The 14,272-nt window shown below is 37.9% G+C and overlaps 1 long non-coding RNA gene across 1 annotated transcript; it reads left to right on the forward strand.

Moving 5' to 3' along the window:
• Positions 1–73: 73 nt before the first annotated feature.
• Positions 74–4,333, forward strand: LOC112492350 (uncharacterized). The gene is made up of 5 exons (XR_007241894.2): positions 74–659; positions 1,810–1,968; positions 2,053–2,718; positions 3,795–3,869; positions 3,989–4,333. It is a non-coding gene; the product is annotated as an uncharacterized LOC112492350 (long non-coding RNA).
• The last annotated feature ends 9,939 nt before the right edge of the window (positions 4,334–14,272 follow it).

The following is a 14,272-nucleotide window of genomic DNA, read 5'->3' on the forward strand; positions in this document are numbered from 1 at the left end:
ATATATGTTACAAACCAGAAAATATATATATATATATATATATACATATAGAGAGTCTACCATGGGGACTAACCGCATGCCTCCTATGCGGATCAAACATGTGATCAAAATTGAAGCCCTTGAATTTGCACACCTAGCATCAATGGCCAAGCTTCAAGTTGCTCTCACGTGAGAATTTTGGCCAAAATCTCCCCTGAGCCCTTCGCAGCTTCCTCTTTTATTTGCCTCTGCATTTCCCCTTTCCATTCCTGAGATCTTTGGCCAAATTTCCCCTTCCCCTTTGCAGCTTTCTCTTCTATTTGCCTTTGCATTTTCCCTTTCCATTTGTGAGATCTTTGGCCAAATTTCCCCTTCTCCTTTGCAGCTTTCTCTTCTATTTGCCTCTGCATTTCCCCTTTCCATTCGTGAGATCTTTAGCCAAATTTCCCCTTCCTCTTCGCAGCTTCCTCTTCTATTTGCCTCCGCATTTCCCCTTCCCATTCGCAGCTTCCTCTTCTATTTTCCTCTACTTCCACACTTCCACCATTACAGTGACATTGCAAGCCACTGATCTCCAGCTCGCGGGAAAGCCGTTCAGCCCCATCCGTTCTAGCCATTCTCCTCTGCTGCTTCCATCGGCCACCAGATTCTCTAGTGCTTCCACCATCGGGAGTATATAGGTTAAATCTGCAACTTCTATATGTCAATTTATCTTCCAATGTTATACTAGACATACAAAATAACTTTAACATTTGCATAAATATATATATATATATATATATATATATATATATATATATATATGTAAAAAGACTATCGGTTTCACTCAGGAAATGTGATGATAAAAAAAATATTTTTTACAAAAAAAAAAAAAAAATTGGGCTAGTCAAGAAATGACTGGAAATGTAAAAGTGAGTGATTAGGCAAAAATGTGTTTTAATAAATAATGATTTTGCATGAGCATATATTTGCACGGGGTTCCACTCACCATTAATCGATTTTACTCCTGTTTCTTTTTTTATTTTTTATTTTTTATTTTGGAAATTCATCTCTTTCTCCAAGTAAACGAATACATTTGGAATGTTATATTTTTTATAAATAGCCATATCAACAACTATACGACTTGTTCAATTTATTTATTTTTCGCATACAATTTCTCCCCCTAGCTTTTTATAGTTTTCTACTGATTTGAACGGTAGTAAATTACTTTAATTTCATACCTACTTTCATATATATATACTAAGCTTTTGGTTCTCAACATAACATATGCATATTTTGTATTAATTAAGCAACTGCATCATATATGAAAATTAGGTGATAGTTACATGTAAATTTTTTTTAGTTGTTATTTTATTTTATTTATTTTTTTTTTTGGGTGAAGAATATGTTATATTCATTTGTTTGGTTAAACAATACCATAATATTGTAGAATGTGTTGTATGTTTTATTATTTTTTGAAGGAGTATAGGAATAATTAATTGAAGTGAAAAGGTTCAAAAAAAGTTAGATAATGTCTGCGGATGCTCTGAGAATATTCAATATAGTCTGAGAATCTTCATTTCGCATGAAATATATAACAAAGAGGGGTGACATGATGAGCATGTATGGGAATGTTGAAAGTGAATGTTAAGCAAATTGTATGAATAGGGAAAAATTTGCTAATATATATTTAGTAGTTGTTATTGCTATTGCTTGATAGTCATTGTTATTGCTAGGTTAGATTCATTGATTTATGTAGAAAGGTTGCTGGTGGTGTTTTTTTATTTTTTTTATTTTTTTAATGACTTTTGGCTTTTTATAGCTTATTAAATCCTACCTTGTGTTCTTTAGAAATCACAGCTGGAGATTAGTTGTGTAAGCATGGCAACAAGTACTAATGATGTTCAACCAATCCGGATGTGCTCATGTGGGCAATATATGCATTTAAAAACATCAAGGAGAGATAAGAATCTAAATCGTCAATTCTGGAAATGCTTAGATGGAGAACAGGTTGTACATAATTGTTCCATGTGTTAAATTTTAATCTGTTTTTGCTTATAAAATAATTAAATTATATATGTTTATTTGCCACAGAAAAAAAGATGTGGTAGATTCATTTGGACAAAAGAAGGTGAAGCTAAACTAGAAAAAATTGATGTACTTATCGGTGAAGTTCGTCGTTTATCTTTGGAAGTGGAGAAATCTAATAATATTCTTGAAGCAATTCAGAAAAATACTAAGAGGAGCGACTAATATGACATTAAGACGGTCATATTCCTTCTACTTTTATTATTTATTTTCTTTAAAATGTTAGCCTAGTAGTGTAGTCAAGTAAGATATATGTATGTTCGATTAGTAAACTAATCATGTAGTAAATTCGACCTTATGCTTGTGAAGCACCATATGTATCCTATTAAGCTCGCTGTATGTTTTGTTGAAATTGTCTGTTATAATTAACTATGCAATATGATGTGTCAAGTATGTTGAACTGTTTGGTGAATTGATTTGCATTTTATTCCCTTTATATTGCTGATGTGGTTCACATAATTGTAGCCCTTTGGTGTGGGTTGCATGCTTTCATTGATGATTTTTATAGGTTCCTGTTTCAAATGTATTCATTATCAGTACTGGTATTAACCCTAAAGCCAAATCATATTACCTTTTTGATGGCTATGCACATCTCTTTTCTGGGCTTGCTTGTGGTTTTGTTGGGCTTACGGTTGGAATGGCAATTGGTATAGTTGGTGACGCTGGTGTCAGGTAATATAATTATTGTTATTATTTTTTCCTATCTGCATGACCATATGTGCATATGTGTAATTTATCTTGTTATTGGTTGTTAATCTAATCCCTCTGTTATATGAAGATTTTTTTTTTTTTTTTTTGGTTTAAAAAATATTGTTACCTAAAGAGTCATTAGTAAAATGTTCAAGTTAAGTAGATATAGCTCTTCCCAATAAAAGCAGTTAAGTATTGCATTAATTCTGCTTCCAAAATCAATTCTTCCTAGATGTTTGGGATCCTCTATGACTAATATGGGGGTCTAAATAAAGGAATTGAAGATCAATTTTAATGGATAAGAGTTTATGGTAGAAGAAGCAATTAGGTTTTCTTATCATAAAGATGTTACTCAGGAAGACAAAATGTGAGACTAGTCTTCCACTAATTTTTGGGAATTTAAATTTATTTGTTTCTGTTTATTTTAGATAAATATGTCATCAACTTTTGTAACTGTGTTTGAGCAGTATTTCTTTACATATTTGCAAATCTTTGTGCTTGATTTGAGTTCTGAATTACTCATATTACTATGAAAGAGGCTTCACCTTTTTAGCTGTTCTTCAGTTAATGGTGGCTGAGCAGTGCTCATAGTGTTCTTCAAAATTATCATTGTGGAAGTGATTGCTTAGCCCCAGTTGTTTGATGGTGTTTTATTTATAAATGTAGGATTGAGTTTCTCGACCAAATAAATGCGTTTGAAACTGTACCTGTTTGGTTTTATCTATTTATGTACTTTTTGATGAGAGGTTTGAACTGGTGTAGAATATGTAATTCTTGAACTAGTGCATGTACGATTTATTTTCTTGCAAAATGCTAGGTCGTGGGGCATCTCATCCTTAAATAAAATTGAGAGAGAGAGAGAGAGAGAGAGAGAGAGAGAGAGAGAGAGAGAGAGAGAGAGAGTCGTGGGGCAGTTATGATATGGATTGGATTTGCCTAACCCCTTATATCATGATTGATCTGTCCCTTATATTTTTGACCTATTTATTTGATTATATTAGAATTTGCTTAATTTATGTATTGTCATACTACATAATTTCTTGCTCAAAATTTTCCAGGGCAATGGCAGGTCATGCTTAAAGAAGCAGATGGCTCTTATGCTAGTGCTTGTGCAAGCTGACACATCTAGAATGGTGAGTTTCCAAATCTTGATAGGAACCGTTCTATTTACATGCTTGAAAAGGTGGGAAGTTTTTAAATGCTTCATTGGCTGACTACTGATCTGACAGTAAAAATTCTATCTTCTTTCCAGGTTTCAATCCTTCGGAGCAAAAATCCATAAGCTATGATGTAGACTATTTTAAAGTGCAGATTGATTGATCTGGAGAAAAGGTGCTATGAACCATCTGGTGCTTGAGCTCATTGCAGGCTTTAGCCTTCATACTAGTGACAATGTGACTGTTGAAGCAAGTTGGTTGTTGAATTGTACCATGAACCCATTTTAAATGTACCAGAAAAGTTAATGTTGACAAATGTTGCCAAATGAATGTATAGGTTCCTGTTGTAGCTCACTACCTTTGAAAGGGTAACTTGGATGTTTATGTTGTGAACAAATTACTGAAAGTTAAGTTCTATAAATTCTTTTCCAATTGTATTCTTTTTGTTTTTCTTTCTTTTTTTTTTTTTTAACCAAAAGATGTGTACTGTTAGATAACCAACAAAAAATCATTGTTGGCATGCCTATAAATAACACCAAAAGTATCAATAAGTAAAACTATAGCAAATTGACCCCAAGAACAAATTAATCAATTATTAGCACAATAGTTCCCATTAAAGGTTGTACAAAAAAATGACATGTTTGCTGCCAATAAATTGAAGATAAAAGGATAGAGATACTAAAATAAAGAAGCAACTTATAACAAGATTAGAAGTTCCAAAATGATAACATACATCAGTACACTATGATAACTATTTCTTGATTTGAATGAAAACTTTGTTAAATGAACAATTAACTATCACTAAAGACTGCATAAGTTGCACTTAATTTCTGCTCCTCTGCAACATAAGCTCCCTGCACACAAAATTTATGCTCCTCTGCAACATAAGTTGCATGCTGAAAAGGAAAAAGGAAAAATAAATCATCATCAGAACTTTTAAGTCCAAGTCCACTAATGCTGCAGAAGGAGACAATTATAATAAAATGAAAAACAAAAGCAACTAGAAACAAACGACGAAAACGAAAATAACAGGAAGAAAATTTGAATGGACCTAAACATAAATATAACATATTATATGTCACACAAGTGATTGGCAAAGATGTACAAATACTACCTGCAGCCAGCTTCATTGCAACCTCACATGAAGGAGTATAGTTGTTGCGTAACCAACTTTGCAGATCGAGGAAGGATCTGATTTGAAGAACAATGTTGCCATACTACGTTAAGTCACTGGTCTAGTACAAGTTCATGAAGAGCTTTTTTATCTTCTGACTTATTAGAAATTTATTGAGTGCAGGAACATAAATTCAAATATTTGTGAGCCTGTCCAAATGATAACTTGAAGATAGACCATAAGAACTGTTAAGCAAACTAATATTTCACCATTGAACTGTTATTAAAAATATACATAATATATGAATATATATGTGGAATGAAAATACAGAAAAATGATCAAATAAAAATAAATAAATAAATAAATAAAGATTGGGAACTTGTATTTTTCTAGATTTGATTTGCTTGTTGAAATATTGGTCAGAGGCCTGTGTGGTACCACAGTGTCCTTAAGACTATTTCCGTCCCACCGGTGCTAGTGTTTTCCGACGGCAGTCTCCCAGGATACAATGGATTGGAAATCTCAGGCAAAACACTGTCTGGATTTCCCTCAAACTTTCAAAGTACCTGATTTTTACCACACTCACTAACCAAAAAATGTACAGAAAACTAATTTTTCTGTTTTTCTTCTTTCCAAATTGATTCTCTCGTTGGGAATTCTTATTCCAAAAACTTGTTATTTACTAAAAATTCATCCATCAAGTCAAAACCCCCGTTTTGAAAGTTAAAAGGCCACAAATAATGCACATAAAAGTCCATTAAAGTCCATTAATTCAAAATCAAAAAAATGTTGCAAATGTTACAATTCCCCACATGAATGATTTGACTACTATGCAAGGCTCTGGCAGTAAAGCTCTGCAGTTGGAACCTGCATAGGATAGGTAGATGTTACTCTTTGAACCTTCCCTTGTAAGACTATATTTCTTTACTGACTAATGGTAGATGCGATATCCTTGAACCATTTTGTCGTTTGTGTAAATGATAACATAGTTCACACAGAATCCTTCCTGGTATACTTCAGTTCTCACTGTTATGTTCATTTTAGCCTTGAACACCTGCTTGGTTCTGCGAGAGTTTTTAGAGAATTGTACCCTTAACAATTCTCCTTTGAAGCGGCCACTCTTCTCTCTCACGTAGGTGATTCCTTTTCCAATGTAATTAGCATCACTATGTAAAGATTACTATACACACACTTATAAGAATCATTAAAAGCACACTTTATGCTTAACCTCTTTCTATCACTGTTTCATCACAGGAATGGATAGAGGATTAACCCCCCACCGTGAAACATACTAGTCTTTATAATTGCGTTGTCCCATTGAACCTAGATCTTGGGTTCTCCAGTCAACTAGGTTGGGTTTCCATCGTATCAACTTTACTTACGGGCTTTAATCCCATTCCTCTCGATGATTTTTCAACTAATTCTCTATTTAACCCTTTGGTTAGCGAATCCGCAATGTTATCTTTTGACTTTACATAGTCTATCGAGATAACTCCAGTTGATATTAGTTGTCTAATATAATTATGTCTACGATGAATATGTCTAGACTTTCCATTATACCTAATATTTTGTGCCTTATCAATAGCAGATTGACTATCGCAATGTATACTTATTGCTGCCATAGGTTTAGGCCACCTTGGAATGTCTTCCAAAAATTGGCGTAGCCATTTGGCCTCTTCACCATATTTATCTAATGCGATAAACTCAGATTCCATCGTGGATCGAACTATTACTGTCTGTTTAGAGGATTTCCATGTTACGGCTGCACCCGTTAATGTAAATACATAGACGCTAGTGGATTTTGAATCCTTAATATCTGATATCCAATTTGCATCACTGTATCCTTCTAATACAGATGGATATCTTGTATAGTGCAGTCCATATTCATGAGTATATCGTAAGTATCTTAATACTCTAACGATTCCTTTCCAATGATTATCATTTGGATTACTCGTGTATCTATTTAGTCTACTTATAGCATAGGCTAAGTCTGGTCTTGTACAATTCATTAAGTATATCAGACTTCCAATCACCCTTGCATACTCGACTTGAGATACACTATATCCTTTATTCTTGGATAAGTGTAAACTCACATCTATGGGTGTTCTGGCTATATCAGTATCGTCTTTACTAAACTTAGCCAACATTTTATCCACATAATGCGTTTGACTAAGAATGATTCCATTCAAAGTCCTTGTGATTTTTATTCCTAAAATTACATCAGCAAGTTACATGTCTTTCATATCAAATTTAGAATTTAACATGGCTTTCGTAGTTCAGATCATATGGTCGTCACTACCCACAATGAGTATGTCATCTACATACAAACAAAGAATGACATATCCATTCTCTGTATCCTTTACATAGATACACTTGTCACACTCATTTATCTTAAATCCATCACTTAGCATGGCATTATCAAATTTTTGATGCCATTGCTTTGGAGCCTGTTTAAGTCCATATAAGGACTTCACCAATCTACAGACTTTCTTTTCTTGTCCTGGAGCGGAGAAACTCTCGGGTTGCTCCATGTAAATCTCTTCATCTAAATCTCCATTAAGAAATTATGTTTTCACATCCATTTGATGTACTTCTAGATCCCGCAGTGCAGAGATCGCTAATACCATCCTTATGGAATTTGTTCTCGTTATTGGAGAATAAGTGTCAAAGTAATTAAGACCTTCTTGTTGCTTGTATCCTTTAATTACAAGCCTTGCCTTGTATTTGTCCATAGTTCCATCTGCTTTCATCTTCCTTTTAAAAATCCATTTGTAACCTAAAGGTTTACAACCTGGAGGAAGATTTACTAACTCCCAAGTGTGATTTTGTAAAATAGAATCTATCTCACTGTTCACAGCTTTTTTCCATAAATTCCCTGCAGAAGAATTTATAGCCTCTTGGAAGCTTTGAGGTTCACTTTCTAGCATATATGTAAGAAAATCCGGACCATAGGATTTTTCCATTCTTACTCTCTTGCTACGTCTAAGTGCAACCTCTGTCTCAACATCAGTTTCTTGTTCTTGATCACTATCATGATTATCTTCATCGATAGTATCATAAGTTCGTTTTAACGAACTCAGTCCTTCTTCCACTTTATAAGGAAAAATATGTTCAAAAAATGATGCATTTTTCGGTTCCATAATCGTATTCTTGTGTATATCAGGAATTTCTGACCTATACACGAGAAACTGATATGCACTACTATTTTGTGCATATCCTATGAAAATGCAATCAACTATTTTAGCACCTATCTTCACTCTCTTCGGAGTGGGTATTACAACTTTAGCTAGACACCCTCATACTCATAGGTAGTTATAGGAAGGTTGTCTTCCTTTCCATAATTCATAGGGTGTCTTTACTTAGTCCTTTTAGGGCACCTTATTTAAAAGGTCGTTTGCCGACAAAACGGCTTCCTCTCATAAGTTCTGAGGTACTCCAGAACTTAGCAACATTGCATTCATCATTTCTTTTAAAGTTCTATTTTTCCGTTCAACCATACCATTTGATTGTGGCGAGTATGGTGGAGTAACTTCATGTATTATGCCATGTTGAGCACAATACTCTCCAAATGGAGTCACATACTCTCCACCACGATCACTTCTGATTACTTTAATTTTTCAGGTGAGTTGATTTTCAACTTCCGTTTTATAGAGAATAAATTTCTCTATAGCCTCATTGTTGCTCTTAAGCAAGTACACATAGCAATATTTCATGCTATCATCAATAAAGGTGATAAAATACTTATTACCACCTCTAGTTGGTACAAACTTTAAATCACATACATCACCATATATTAAATCCAAAGGTTCATTATTTCTTTCAGTTGTTTAATATGATAATCTCGTTAATTTTGCCTCTACACAAGTTTCACTGTCAGGACCCGTCCAGAATTCCTTCCCCGGAACCCTAGACAGCCCTGATCCCAGGGAAACCCTACCGAACCCTCCAACGGAAAATCCGACAGAGCCTCCCCTAAGGGATTTACTTACCACAATTTACCTGCACTGAAAACACACTTCTAAAATTATCCCCTTATTCCTCCCACAGTACTACAAATCGATTCCACAAATTGCAGCACTTAAAAAAATAAATACAGTAATCCAGTGCAAAATAAATACAACAAGAGTGAAAGAAATATTACAACTGCAATAAAAGAATAACAGGGTACTGCCGAACTAAAACAGCGAGGAAGATCAAGTCCGCTCCGAGTGAACACCGACAACCTGGTACCTAGAGGAACGGAATTTAAGAGTGTGAGATGCTAATCATCTCAGTGAGCGACCCTACTACTCTACACTAGCATACCACGGTAATAGGTATATAAATAATAATTAGTTGGAAATAATAATTTCTCTCAAAACCCTTACAATTCTCTCAGTTGGAAAGGTTCCCCTTTTAAAACATTTTCACAAAACCCTTTATTCATATTTCCCGAAAACCAAGACATCAATTAAATACCAGAAGCGGTAACAATTATATTTTTCATTAACATTTTATTTTTAAAACACAGTTCTGAAAATCATTTGATGCACCCACTATATACCAGTGGCGCCAACAGTACCCAGCGTCCCAAGGTACCGCCAGACAGGAGGTTATAGAAAGAAACCGGCATACGGTCGCGTGGCGTCCCACTGCGCCGCTGCTAACCTGGTGTCCCGGCCAAAGGGGGGTGGCCGCCCTCTCCGATGGCATCCACAGGACACCCTCATAATATCAACCGCGCGCTACTCACACCCACCTGCGCGCTAATCACATCACCTGCGCGCTAATCACACCCACCTGCGCGCTAATCACAACCGTGTGCACACTAACCATATCACATATAAACAGAACACCAGTACGTGCACGGTGCATCTAAAAATCATAAATTTCACAATTTAAATTATAAAACAAATTTCACATTTTTCATAAACATAGCGGGCATAATCCATCCGCTTGAACCGGGAAATTCTCCACAATTTCCTTATAATTAATACCATAAATCCCATGATTTTCAAATCCACCAACTCCCAAATCCATCAATTCAAATATCCACATTTTTTCCAAGCATAAATAATTTCTCGAAATATCATAGTCAAATCTCATAATATTTCATGGGCATATTTTATAAAAATTGAAATCAGCAACATAACCAAATATTTTCTTTGAAATATTTGAAAATCAAATCGTGCCCAATTTACCATTAAAACCACACCAATTTCAAAATCCTCAAAACCATAAAATAATTCCACACGGCATAAATTTGTAGAATTCGCATTTTCTTAAATCCAATAAATTCATAAATAATTCTACAATAAATCCAATAAATATTTGGCACATAGAAATTAACTTCCAAATATTTAATTCACACATAATATATTCATCAATTAAATTCCCCAAAATTAATTTGAAGGTGGGTCACTCACCTTGAGCATGCAATTAACCCATGATCCACTACGGGATCAATTCTACGACTCACCGGTGCTCCTAGAACAAAATTCACAGACAGTCAAATAAATTAATATTTTATTCGGGTAAATAATACCCGGTACCCGGGGGGTCAAAACACAAACGATATCTAGAATTTACGAGTTATATACCGAATCGAAGCTCGAGTGATGCTAATCACAGATCCGGTCTTAATTTCCGATGATCGTACCCGACGGGGTCGGAATTTTATCGGGAAGCTTTTCGGGTTTCGGCTCTGCAATTCTCCCAAACCGTCGCGAATTGGTGGAAACGGAAGTCGGATTTGGGTTCAGGAGGTCGAACACTGCGGACTGGAGCTGGCCGGAATTTTCGGGGTACTCGCCGGAACAGTAATTTCCGGCGGGCCGCCACGTCACCGGCAACCGTCGCCGGAACAGTATTTTCCGGCGGTGGCCGTTTGCTGTGAAATTTTGCAGATTTGTAGATCGTGAGGAGAGCAATCCAACGGGACCGACGGTGAGCAAAACGGAGGTCGGACGGCGGAGAAATCACCGTTTGAAGATTTTCGACCCCTCGCCGGAAAACGCTCCGATCCCGGCGCGTCGGTGGTCCGATGGCCGTGATTTTTGGTGGGTAGGCCGGACTTGAGGAGAGGATCAAGGCTGTCAGGCGCGTGTGGCCGGAAAGTGGCCGGAACAGTGCCGATTCGCGGTGGAGGGGAAAAATCGCCGCCAAACTTCGGACGTCCGATCCGGGCGCGTCCGGCGGCCGTTCGCCGTGAAATTTGGAGGTTTTGCCGGAAATGAGGTGGGCAATCTGGCTGGCCGGCGCGTGTACAGTAACTAGGCCGGAAAAACGTGAAAATGACCGGCGGCCGGCGGGTCCTCTCTCTCTCTTTCTCTCTCCTCTCTCTCTTTCTCTCTCTTCTCTCTCTTTCTCTCTCTTCCCCGAGAGTTTTTTTCAAAATTAAAACCCTGCGTGACACTGTTCATGCCACGTGGACCACTCAGAAGCTGACACGTGGCATTTCACTGTTCACAACCCAAAAACATTAAAATAATACGGTATCCGGTAAACTTCAAACGTCCATAACTTTTTAACCACATGTCCGATTTAAGTGTGCCGCTAGTCTATGAACTCGTATCGACGAGTACTTTACAACCATACAAGAGTCAACTCACAATTACATCACAAGAAAAAGTCAGCTCCCGGCACCTTTTAGACAGTTTACACTTCAACTTGTTTTGCCCACAACTTTCAAATCGTAGCTCCGTTTTCGACGTGCTACCAGTCTACGAACTCGTGGCATCGTGCACTTCGCCACGATACCCTAGTCAACTCAAAATTCTTACCGAGTCAAAAAGTCAACTTTTGACCCCCTTCGGTCAACGGTCAACGGTCAACCTCGGTCAACATGCACGGATTCCGGTGCGATTTGGGACGGGGTGTTACAGCCTTCCCCCCTTACAAAAATTTCGTCCTCGAAATTTCCGCACGTCACTGGAACAAACAAGGGTTCTGATCATGCACCTGCGCTTCGGGCTCCCATGTCGCTTCCTCGACTAAGTAGTTCCTTACCAACCAATCCATGCCCAACACTACTTCAAGTCCGGATAGATCCAACAGGATCAGGTCTGCTTCCATCACTTGATCTGTGAAATCGTCGGGCGTAGTCCTGGCTCCCTGCTGCGTCATAGCAAACACCCGGCCTTGACTTGTCTGTTGAGGTCTCCTTCCTCTACCTCGACTCGATCCTGCAGACGGCTGGACTGATCCCGAAGAAACTCCTACTGGCTGACTCCCCTGGGAATTCTGTCCTGGAAATATCCCCGTATGCTGTGTCCGTCGACCTGCTTCTAGCACACTGCCGCTACCATAAGGGCAATCCCTCCTTATGTGACCTGGCTGCCCACACCGAAAGCATAAACCATCCATCTGACACTGCCCAGAATGATTCCCCCTACAAAGTGGACAAATCCGTGGAGAACCAATGCGTGACTGCTGATACGAGCTTGCATCCACACTGATCGAATGGCGAGCTGGCTGGGGCATGCGATAACTATCTCTCCTCTGGAATCTGCCTCGTGGGCTTAACCCATCACTGTCTGAGCCTGAGCTATGGCCTTTCTTAGCTGCCCCCTGTCGAGGTACTCCGCTATACGAACCTTCGAAAGATCTGCGCCTTGAGGGTCTGTGTATCTCCTCCTGTCTCTCTAGCTCGAGCGCTGCATCCCTGGCGGACTGATAGGTGGGATGTACTGATCCGGAAAGGGTGTAGCCGATGCTCTCTTTCAATCCGTCTATGAACCTCACCTTCTTCGTGTGATCGTCGGGAATCAGGTGCATGCAGAATTCTGATAGTTCTCGGAATCTCCTCTCGTACTCGATCACTGTCATGTTCCTCTGTCGCAGTTCCTCGAACTCTCTCCTTCTTGCTTCACGGTAGGCAGGAGGACAAAACTCTATCAATGGCAGTTGTTCATCCCAGCTACCACGAAACTGCATAATGCAAGACCTTAGCAGGTCTTCTAATGTCTGAATTGTGCACTCTGCTTGTCCATCAGATTGCGGGTGAAAAGCGGTGCTGTAGTTAAGTCTTGCTCCTAGTGCATCAGCCAACTTCCGCCATAGTCGTGAAGTAAAGCGCGGATCTCGATCGGAGACGATGGCTAACGGTACTCCATGAAGACTTACAATGCGTTGCACGAACAACTAAGCTAACTTCTCGGGTGAAAAATGTTCTCGTACCGGTAGGAAGTGTGCTGACTTGGTGAGACGATCAATGATTACCCAAATGCCGTCGTACCTTCTAGGTGTGGAAGGAAGCTTGAATACGAAGTCCATGTTGAGTTCTTCCCACTTCCACACGGGAATCGGTAAAGGTTGGAGTAATCCCGAAGGCTTCTGTCTTTCTGCTTTCACTTGTTGACAAAGCAAACACTTTGATACGAAGTCTGCCACTTCTCTCTTCATACCAATCCACCAATAATGTCATCTTGGTCATAATCAAACGCTAACCATAAAGTGCTTCTGAAGCATGCATCCTTAAACCAACAACCAACTCTCGTAACTCGATCAGCAATTCAAAAGGTAAGATTAGAACTTAAGTCTAATTTCCTCAAATACTGGTATCACCAAGTTAAGGTTGAGATTAATTCACTTGTCCTTGATTACCCTCCTAGTACTTACAATTATAAAACCCTTGCTCCTCATTGATTAACCAATAGTCTTAACCTCGACAAACATCAATCTTTCTTTTAACTAAATCAAGGTCATGAATAAAATTTCTCAACATCCAAATACCATTCTTGAAAACCCTAAGTTTCCCCCATTTCAAATAAATTCCATGAATCCACACCTTAAGCAATAAGAAATTTAAATCTTAATTCTAGCATCACCACCAATACTATGAACAAATCACTAGATCCTTAACCCATAAAAGTATTCCACACTTCTTAAATTCTAACTCCGTCCCAAAAATCATACTCCTTATCATTGTAAATTATCACCAACAATATCAACCACCTTGAATCGATGAAGCACCATCAATACGAACCTTAAATCTCCAAGGAAATAAGATATCAAGATCTTAGCTTCTAGAATGAAAAATAACCATGCTTAAACATCCAACCATGCCTAAGGAATCATCCTCATCTCATTAACCTCATCAACCACCAAGTAGAACTTTAGTCGCTATCCGGAGCTTGCTTGATTCTCTAAACGCTGTCGTACCTTCTCTTTGTGAATGATAGTTTAAGCACGAAATCCATATTTACATCTCCCTACTTTTACTTATCGGTGACCTAAGTACCTTTATTCGGATCTTGCAACTTCCTTTATCGTGCCAAACCACCAT

The sequence above is a fragment of the Ziziphus jujuba genome, chromosome 3 (genome assembly GCF_031755915.1).
Source record: "Ziziphus jujuba cultivar Dongzao chromosome 3, ASM3175591v1".
NCBI lineage: Eukaryota > Viridiplantae > Streptophyta > Magnoliopsida > Rosales > Rhamnaceae > Ziziphus > Ziziphus jujuba.